This window comes from Myxine glutinosa, chromosome 1 (assembly GCF_964187855.1).
Source record: "Myxine glutinosa chromosome 1, kmMyxGlut1.1, whole genome shotgun sequence".
NCBI lineage: Eukaryota > Metazoa > Chordata > Myxini > Myxiniformes > Myxinidae > Myxine > Myxine glutinosa.
Genome location: NC_136261.1, coordinates 277,972,572 through 277,982,571, shown reverse-complemented (window position 1 = coordinate 277,982,571; position 10,000 = coordinate 277,972,572). Strand labels below are relative to the sequence as shown.

The 10,000-nt window shown below is 49.4% G+C and overlaps 1 protein-coding gene and 1 long non-coding RNA gene across 5 annotated transcripts in view; one reads left to right on the top strand and one right to left on the bottom strand.

The window, feature by feature from the left end:
• Positions 1 to 10,000, bottom strand: part of ZNF575 (zinc finger protein 575) — a 686,770-nt gene that overhangs the window by 20,905 nt on the left and 655,865 nt on the right. The gene's annotated exons all lie outside the window — the stretch shown is intronic.
• Positions 3,062 to 10,000, top strand: part of LOC144888383 (uncharacterized) — a 7,295-nt gene continuing 356 nt past the window's right edge. Inside the window, exons 1-2 of one of the 2 annotated variants that reach the window (XR_013620975.1) lie at positions 3,062 to 3,660; positions 9,785 to 10,000. The exon at positions 9,785 to 10,000 is cut by the window's right edge and continues 356 nt beyond it. This is a non-coding gene — a long non-coding RNA (uncharacterized LOC144888383). Of the gene's footprint in view, positions 3,661 to 8,711; positions 8,799 to 9,784 lie in introns of those variants that run through there. The other variant, XR_013620976.1, reaches the window with a different exon arrangement.

Sequence of the window (10,000 nt, the reverse complement as noted above, 5' to 3'; positions counted from 1 at the left end):
GGGGAAGATGTATGATTGTGGACCTACCTGGAGGTTCGAGTGTTAAATAGTGAGGGATTAAAGGTAACGCCCCTGTGAGTCTCACCTAGTAGTCAAACCTTTGTCCATTATGGCACTGCAAACCACATAAACATTAGTTAGGTCCTTAGCGCAACATTAAATAATTCCTTTCCCTGACAATGACTTCGGAATAAATGGACAGGAAACCAGGCCAAAAACACACCGCCAAAATTGGCCGCCACCGTTTACACCTCCAAGGCCTACAAACCTCGCCTGGCACGTGTTACACAAGGACCGCGGGGTCGGGGACGGGAGATGTCAGGAGTAGCATGCCGCAGAGGGCGTGACCTGGGCGAGCCGGCGAGTTGGGAGGCTATGATTGGCTGAGGAGTGCGCCAATGTGACGTCATCGGCCAGAGATATTAGCAAACGGTCGGACGCCATTTCGGGCAGTCGGCAGTTGGCACTGAAGAGCACACCGAGGACACCGAGCACACAGAGCACGCGGCAGTTCACAGCAGTTCGTTGCAGTTCGAGGTTCGTTCGTCGCAGTTCGTTGAACAGTTGGCACTGAACAGTTGGCACTGAACAGTTGGCACTTGGCTGCCAGCACTCCGCAGAGAGTCGAGTCGAGTGGAGTTAAAAGGAGTCCTTCCTGTCCCTGGTCAAGTGGAGTTCGTCTGCTCTGTGCAGCCCTGCGTTGGACCTTTGGAGCAAGGGAGCTCGTGGTGTGGGTGTGCCGTTGAACCGACGAGGCCTGGTGGCGCTTGGAGGCACGGGGCCGTGTTACACTGAAGACGAAAGGAGCCAGATAAGCCCGATCTCCGCGTTTACACTTTACATGACGAGACGTGTTATTTTCGTATTAATCTCCCTCGTATCGTGTTTGGTATCTGTTGTGTGTGGGATCCCAATTTAGGCTTATTAGAGTTATTAGTACTACCGGCGCGGGCTTTTTCACTGTCTTTACTTTTCATTAATAAATCCTTATATTATTTTCTGTATATATCTGAATGCAGTTTTCCTGGTGTTTCATTTTAATAGATAAGGCTGCGGAGCTTGCTGCGTCTGCCCTTCCGCGCGTTTAACTTTGTGTTGAGTTTGAATCCGCCATTGAGTTTTCGCCTCGGGAGTTAAAGTCTCGCAAATCGGCCATCCGTAACTGTGGTGTTAATCACGGTTGCGTAAAAATATATATATATAATCATATATATACATATATATATATAATCATATATATACATATATATATATAATCATATATATACATATATATATATAATCATATATATACATATATATATATAATCATATATATACATATATATATTATAATCATATATATACATATATATATATAATCATATATATACATATATATATATAATCATATATATACATATATATATATAATCATATATATATATATATATATAATCATATATATATATATATATATAATCATATATATATATATAATCATATATATATATATATATATAATCATATATATATATATAATCATATATATATATATAATCATATATATATATATATATATATATATATATAATCATATATATATATATATATATAATCATATATATATATATATATATATAATCATATATATATATATATATAATCATATATATATATATATATAATCATATATATATATATATATAATCATATATATATATATATAATCATATATATATATATATTGTTGCGAATATGGAATTTGGCCTCCATATCCGCTTGTAAATATTCCCCTATTTCCCCAATACTCCCCAACTATCCCCAATCCCCCATTCCCTAGTCCCATTGTCTGTAAACAACACTCTGTAGAACCGACCTTCCCCTTTTTCCCCCATTAAATGTCGTGCCCAGGTCCACCGCATCTCACGTAGACAACTTTCGGACATCTTGCTAGTTATTCTTAGTCTATGTCAGTTAAGGACTCGTTTCCATTAATTCTGACTCTTCGTTGCACCAGAATGTGATTATATGGCACCAGTAGTGAGTTTAGGACCTTCCCATACCTCTTCCCATCTTCTTCCCCAAACAACAACTACAACAACAGAGGGGCACGGCGCTGCGCGGGGGAGTGTGCGTCCTCACACCGGCTCGGTTAGCCGCCATTGACGATGCGCTCCGACGGGGTTACCACGAAGGGGCTCCCTGTCAGCCCCTCGTCAAGGGCGGAGCCGGTAACCCCCCGCACGCACCCAATGAGAAGCAACGAGCCGATTCCATCTGGGGCGGAGCTAACGAGCCGAGGGCGTGTCACTCCCCGCCGGATCTACGCAGCCACTTGCCGGATGTGAGGTAAGATGCGCCCCCAGCTTGAGACGACAAGACGCCACCTCGAGCGCTGTGAAACCTCCCGCATCTCTGGACCGGACCGGGTCGATTCTGTCCTTGAGCCAAGAGTGCACCTTGAGCCATCGATACCCGCTTTCCTTGCCATCAATCCCCGTGTGAGTCAGCCTTTTGTCCCGTTTACCTGTCGTCTGTTGGGGTTAATATAAGAGTGTGTCTAAGTGCCTGTCTTTCTATGATGTCCCTCTTGTAGTTGTAATCTAACCTTCCGCCTTAATATAACCTCCTCCGGAGGTCTTGAGAACTGAACCCTTGGTGTCGTGTCATTTTAATCCAGCCGTGTGTCTTTTCCTTCATTGACCTAGCGTAGCGCGACTAGTCAACGTTCGAGCATAATCGGGTAACTTGTGCAGACGTGGTCATACCAAACCGCTCGGTAAACTAACATCCACCACCGCGTCTGTAACAATATATATATACATATATATAGATATATATATATATATATACATATATATAGATATATATATATATATATACATATATATAGATATATATATTGTTGCGAATATGGAATTTGGCCTCCATATCCGCTTGTAAATATTCCCCTATTTCCCCAATACTCCCCAACTATCCCCAATCCCCCATTCCCTAGTCCCATTGTCTGTAAACAACAATCAGTAGAGCCGACCTTCCCCTTTTTCCCCCATTAAATGTCGTGCCCAGGTCCACCGCATCACACGTAGACAACTTTCGGACATCTTGCTAGTTATTCTTAGTCTATGTCAGTTAAGGCCTCGTTTCCATTAATTATGACTCTTCGTTGCACCAGAATGTGATTATATGGCACCAGTAGTGAGTTTAGGACCTTTCCCATACCTCCTCCCATCTTCTTCCCCGTCTACAACAACAGAGGGGCACGGCGCTGCGCGGGGGGGAGTGTGCGTCCTCCCACCGGCTCGGTTAGCCGCCATCGACAATGCGCTCCAGACAACGCGCTCCAGACCATGCGCTCCACGGGGTTACCACAAAGGGGCTCCTTGTCAGCTCCTCGTCAAGGGCGGAGCCGGTAACCCCCCCGCACGCACCCAATGAGAAGCAACGTGCCGATTCCACGAGGCGGAGCTAACGAGCCGAGGGCGTGTCACTCCCCGCCGGATATACGCGGCCCCGCGCCGGATGTGACGTGAGATGCGCCCCCAGCTTGAGACGAAAAGACGCCACCTCGAGCGCTGTGCAACCTTCCGCATCTCTGGACCGGACCGGGTCGATCCTGCCCTGAGCCCAGGTGCACCTGGAGCCATCGACAACCGCTTTCCTGCCATCAACCCCCGTGTGAGTCAGCCTTGTCCCGTTTACCTGTCGTCTGTTGGGGTTAATATAAGGTTGTGTTTAAGTGCCTATCTTCCTTTGCTGTCCCTCTCGTCCCTGTAATCTGACCTTCCGTAACGAATATAATCTCCTCCGGAGGTCTTGAGAACTGAACCCTTGGAGTCGTGTCATTTGAAACCCAGCCGTGTGTCTGTTCTTTCATTGACCTAGCATCGCGCGACTAGTCAACGTTCGGGTATAATATCGAGTATAATCTTGTGCAGACGTGGTCATCCCAAAACCGCTCGGTGAATAACATCCAAGCCACGTCTGTAACAATTGGTGTCGAGGAGTGGAATTCGAACCCGGGACTAAATTTATTAGGCCCAAATTTGTAACAAGTAGAATCGATTCGGAGCGCGTTTCCCGCGCGTTATTAGGCCCAAATTTGTAACAGTTAGAATCGATTCGGAGCGCGTTTCCCGCGCGAAATTATAACGGCCGAAATTTGAATTTGTTTTACGAAAATAAAAATAAAAAACCGAATTTTGAAAGTCGCGCTATGGCGGATCAAGACAGCTGGGGTCCGGTAGAGGAGAGAGAGGTAGGGTCGATCCAGGACCAAAATGAGGGACAGGAGGAGAGCGAAGCAGTGAGGGCGGCAGGTTCGCAAAATAGCGCCGTCACGCACGAAGAAGCGGGCGCGCAAAATGGCGCCTCGCTGATCACCGCGCCAGCGTCCGTGGCAGCGCCCCCGGTGGATTTGAACTTGTTTTTTATACAAATGAAGGCCCTTATGGCCCAGAATAGTGAGCGATTGGAGGGCCGGATGGATGCTCAGAGTGAGCAATTGGGGGTAATGGGGAACCGGATGGATGCTCAGGGTGAGCGATTGGAGGGCAAAATATGGGTAATGAGGGACGAAGCGAGGGGTACCAGTGAGGGATTAGACAATAATTTTAAGGGATTAGACATGAAATTTGGGAAATTAGACGATAGATTAGGGGAAATACAGGAGGGGTTAACGGGGGTAGAAAACAGAATGGCCGCTCAAGAGAATCAAATGGAAGGGATGCAAAAAGGGTTAGAGGGGTTAGAAAACACCATGGAAGGCAAATTGAGGGACATGAGGGACCAAGCGGAAAGGGAAGTTAACCAAATGGGGCAGCAGATAGAGGGGGTCAGAATGGGGGTAGAAACCAAACTGGATGCTCACAGGGAGGAAATGGAGCAGATGAGGGTGGCATCTGGGCAGGAGATGCAAGTGATGGGAGAGGAGATCAGGAGAGGAGTGAGTGAGGAGGTCGGAGGAGTGCGCGAGGAGGTGAGGCACTGTAAGGAGCACATGGAGAAGGAGGTGAGAAAGGGGACTGTAAAGTTACAAGGGGGCATAGAGGACCTGACGCAGGAGGTGGAGCAGCTGACGGTGGGACAGACGGAGTTAGTGGAGCAGGTTCAAAGGAACACTGCGGTATTAGGAGGTTTAAAAGCGACACAAAACGACATAAAAAACGACTTGATAGCGACAAAGAGGGAATGTCAGATGGTACGTGAGGGACTGACAACGAGGTTGGACGAGGTGATAGAGGTAATGGAGACGAAGGACCGGCAGGTGAGGACGCACCTGGAAACGGTCAAGGTAGCCTTAGAGGATGAGCTTGAGGAGACGTACCGGGGAATAAAAGAGGTGAAGGACAAATTAGAAGAAGTGGAAGAAGGGGTGAGCGAAATTAAGAAGCGACGGAGAGGGGATAAGAAGGAGATAAAAGAGGAGATAAAAGAATTGGTCCAAAGTCTGTGTTTGGATCGTGATGATGTGCTCATTAACCGGATGAGGGATTCGCAGGTGATGGAGGAGAAACGAAGAGGAAGAGGACCCGGTGTAAGTGGTGACCAATATGGTCGTGCGTATGATGCGCCAGGGGATTTAATAAGCTTGGGGGTCGAGATGGACCCGGGTGTTCGTGAGAGGCCATTGGTGAAGTGTGCGACAGGTCTGGTGTGCGAAAAAAGAGGTGTGCGAGAATGTCCGACCATGGGGTGTGTGAGGAAAAAGTGCACGCCGAGGAGTGAGTGTGCCGTCAAGAGTGAGTTGGTCGAAGCGCGTGTGCGAGGGGGCACAGGGAAGCGCGGTGTGGTGAGTGTTACAGAGGGTGTGACGGGAGAGTGTGTGCGAGGAAGGTGTGTGACGGACAGGTGCATGGGGAAAGAGTGCGCTGTCAAAGGCAAGGAAGAATGCACACCTGTGGTGAGTGTTACAGAGGGTGTGACGGGAGAGTGTGCGCGAGAAAGGTGTGTGACGGACAGGTGCATGGGGAAAGAGTGCGCTGTCAAGAGTAAGGGTGAGTGCGCTGTCAGGAATGGAGGTGAAAGTAGTGAGAGTGACATGGAGCGTGAGTTAGTTGTGACAGGTGAGCGAGGATGTACACCTGGGATGGAAGGATGCACACCTGGAATGGTAGAGCGTGAGTGGGAATGCACGCTGGAGTTGGTAGTGAGGCACGTGGTAGGATGTGCGAGTGAGAGCACACCTGTGATTGTCACAGAGGAGGTGACCGAGGAGGGGGTGCGAAGCGGTGTATTGGTGAGGTGTGCGAGCAACGAATGTGTGCCAAAGTGTTCGGTGGTCAGGTGTGTGACCAAGGCTGTGAGTGGAATGGGTGTACCTGGGTGTGTAAGGAAAGGTACGAGGAGCATGGGCACGGCTGGATGCGTGAGCAAGGAACGGGCTGCGGGGTGTAAGCGTCCAGGTGAAGCATCGACGTTAGACGGGGTAGAGTTTAGAACGACTTATAGCCGAATCGGGCCCTCGGTGCGTGCTGGGCCTCGCTTTGAACGGCCGCGTCCGTGCTCCACTAGGCGGAGCGGGCAGCCCGATAGGAAGGGTCGTTATGGCGACCACGTTTTGTTGAGACGTGCCGGCAGGTCGAGATCGAGACATTGGATGGCTCCACGCCGAGGTGATGCGTGGGATCTCGGCCCGGGTAAGCCCCCGTCCCTGCACCGAGTGCCGGACGCATTCAGCCGCTGGCACAAAACAACCAGCATCCATTGCTTGGCTTTACGAAGCCGGGCTTTGGACAGGGATTGGCGCACCGAGAGGTATTAGTGAGTCGACTGGGTGATGAGGTTAGTGTTTTGGACCCAAAATTAGAGAAAAACAAAATTTGATGATTGGCAAAGGATTGGCAGTAGTGATTGGCAGATGATGGATAGTGATTGGCAAATTTTTAATTTGTTGAAATTTGATGTGCAAAATTGGTAGTGAGAGACCCCCGATGTGGTGGGATGGCATCCCTGCCACCCTGCCCAGGGGGGCAAAGGAGCAATAGCTTATGGGGTGTATGGCAGTGAAAACTAGCCCGGGTGGGTTAGGATATGGTGTGTAGGGATCTAGCGAGGATTGACATTAGGTGACGTTAAGTTTAGTTAGTGACTGATACCTGTAGTAGGGACGCAGGTAGATTAGTGTGGATGATAATGACGAGGGAGCGCAATAGTTTAAAGGGACGACTGGGAAGCGCAAGTTTCAGAAGGGAGTAGTTAGCTGAGATGATGCCGTGTTTGTGAGAATTGAACAGGTGTGATTGCACAGGTGTGCAACTGGACAGGTGTGTGGAGCAGTGTATGAGTAGTGAGTGTGTGGATCAGCGCGAATGCGCTTGGGGAGAGAAGGGTGCAGGTGGCACCAGGTGTGAGAGCACAGGTGTGCAAGTACAGGTGTGTGGAGAGAGTTGGAGTAAGTGGTACGGAGTGGTGTGCATGGTGCGAAGGTGTGGATGGGGGAAGAGTGGACCCCTATCACGGATACCCGGGGCGGGTAGTGTAAGTGTTAGGTGGAGGGTGCAGGTAAATTGTGGTTGGATATTGGCATTTGTGGTGCGGTTGCAGAATGGTATTGTGGATGGGTGCATTAGTGTTGTGGAAATGGCTGGGCGTGTAGCCTGTTAGTGTGTGTAGTTGGTTGGGCACTCCACCACTGTGAGGATGTCGGCCAGGTGAGGCCGCAGGTGGGCTCTGGGAGCCGGTAGAGTTGTGGATGGGGCCCGAGGATCCGGAGGATGGACCCGGGTAGCCCAGTGCCAGAGAGGGCACCGAGTGGGGAGAGTGCCAGAGGGCCTTCCCCTGGTAGTTAGGTTAGGGTAAGGAGCAGGTAAGCTCGGAGGCAACTGCAGTGGTGGAGGTGTGCAGGTGGGTAGACCCACTGGGAGAGGTACACGTCGCAGCCCAGAAATTGTACGAGGGCACCGGGAGATGAATCGGGGGAGTGAGACCCCAAATTGAAGAGCACCACAGTTTGGCCAATGGGAATTGGTTTTTAGAACCCATAGTGTAAGAGGGCCAATGGTTTGGCCGGAGAAAGACCCCGGGTAGTGTAAAGTTGTTAAAGTCATTTAGGAGATAGTTAGGATTGATGAACCTGTCGCACCATACGCAGCCACTTACCTGAGGTGATGATGATGACTCCACACCTGTGTTTTCTTGGTTTGTAGCAGGAAATGAGATTGCTGTGGATTTGTGAGACGCATCACGACGTGGATAAGACATTGGGGTGATTCCATCTCTCCCTCCCTAGGAGGGACTGATGATGAATTGGTAATGGCAAATTTTGATGTTGAGTTGAAAATGGCAAATTTTGATGAGAGTTGAAAATGGCAAATTTGATTGGTTAGGAGGGAGAGAAGACGAATTTGGTTTATGGGAGGAACGGGGAAGACAGTAGGGATGTTTGTTGATTTGTAAAGTAGATGTTTATGGGTAGTGTTGTGTTTTGTGGATGCAGTAAGGGGTAAGGGAGGGGCCATGTAGGTTACCTGGTGGGGGGGGGCGTACGATAGGAACGTACCTGTCTCACCTGGTTCCCATGTGCCCCCAGTGTGCATCATCTTGTATTGCGTGCACTTTTGTGCCCTTACCACCTTACTCACTTGTCTTCTTCTTTTGTCTCCCACCTCCGAGGATCTGGCTTTGGGGTAGAGAGAGAGGAGAGAGCGGTGCTGGCTACGCAGTTGTGGGCCTGCACTTTCGCTGCTTGCTGCTTGGATCGATACACCATACGGACCGCAATGTTTGTGGCCACCCACAATGGACCGCAGTTCTTTTGCGGCCAAGCACCACCCGTGGAAGGACCTATGGGTCAACGTGGCACCTATGCCAAACAGGTGAACCACTTATAGTTGACACCACTGAAGGCCAAAATACAGAAATGGACGCGGTTGGCGCCTTTCTTTATTTTTGAAAAGAAGTAAGAAGGCCAAGTGCACCACACGAAGGCAAGACCAGCGGCAGAACATCGGCCGGCTGCGACACCACACAATGATTTATAAACACTTTATTGGTGCACCGGATGGTGCTCACTGTGTGATGGGGTGGTGCTTGATGCTTGGAAGGGGTGCTCTGCACGTTATTAAAGGCCGTCGCCAACAGAGCACTCGTGGGTTGGTGTATCGATGCTGGCAAGCGTGCTCTCTCTATGCATAACATCTGCATGTGTTCCTCCAAAAACAGGTCCTGGATCGTAGTGTAAATATCAGCGTAGTCTTGTGTAAATAATGCTCCCTACCGGCTGTATGTTTAGTTTGAGAATTCTTTCCGGATTCGGTTATCCTGTGGGTGTGTTTCTGTGAGGAGAAGGGTGCAACGTCGCAGGGGGACATATTTACTCATTTGTGAATATCTGTAAAACTGTCGCACTCAGGGTAGAGTTAATAGTAGAGGGAACTACATTGCGTGCCACACTAAAGTAGGTAAAAATTTATCGGGTCGGGACGCCCCGAGGGTAGAGAAGGGTGCAATGTTGCGAATATGGAATTTGGCCTCCATATCCGCTTGTAAATATTCCCCTATTTCCCCAATACTCCCCAACTATCCCCAATCCCCCATTCCCTAGTCCCATTGTCTGTAAACAACAATCAGTAGAGCCGACCTTCCCCTTTTTCCCCCATTAAATGTCGTGCCCAGGTCCACCGCATCACACGTAGACAACTTTCGGACATCTTGCTAGTTATTCTTAGTCTATGTCAGTTAAGGCCTCGTTTCCATTAATTATGACTCTTCGTTGCACCAGAATGTGATTATATGGCACCAGTAGTGAGTTTAGGACCTTTCCCATACCTCCTCCCATCTTCTTCCCCGTCTACAACAACAGAGGGGCACGGCGCTGCGCGGGGGGGAGTGTGCGTCCTCCCACCGGCTCGGTTAGCCGCCATCGACAATGCGCTCCAGACAACGCGCTCCAGACCATGCGCTCCACGGGGTTACCACAAAGGGGCTCCTTGTCAGCTCCTCGTCAAGGGCGGAGCCGGTAACCCCCCCGCACGCACCCAATGAGAAGCAACGTGCCGATTCCACGAGGCGGAGCTAA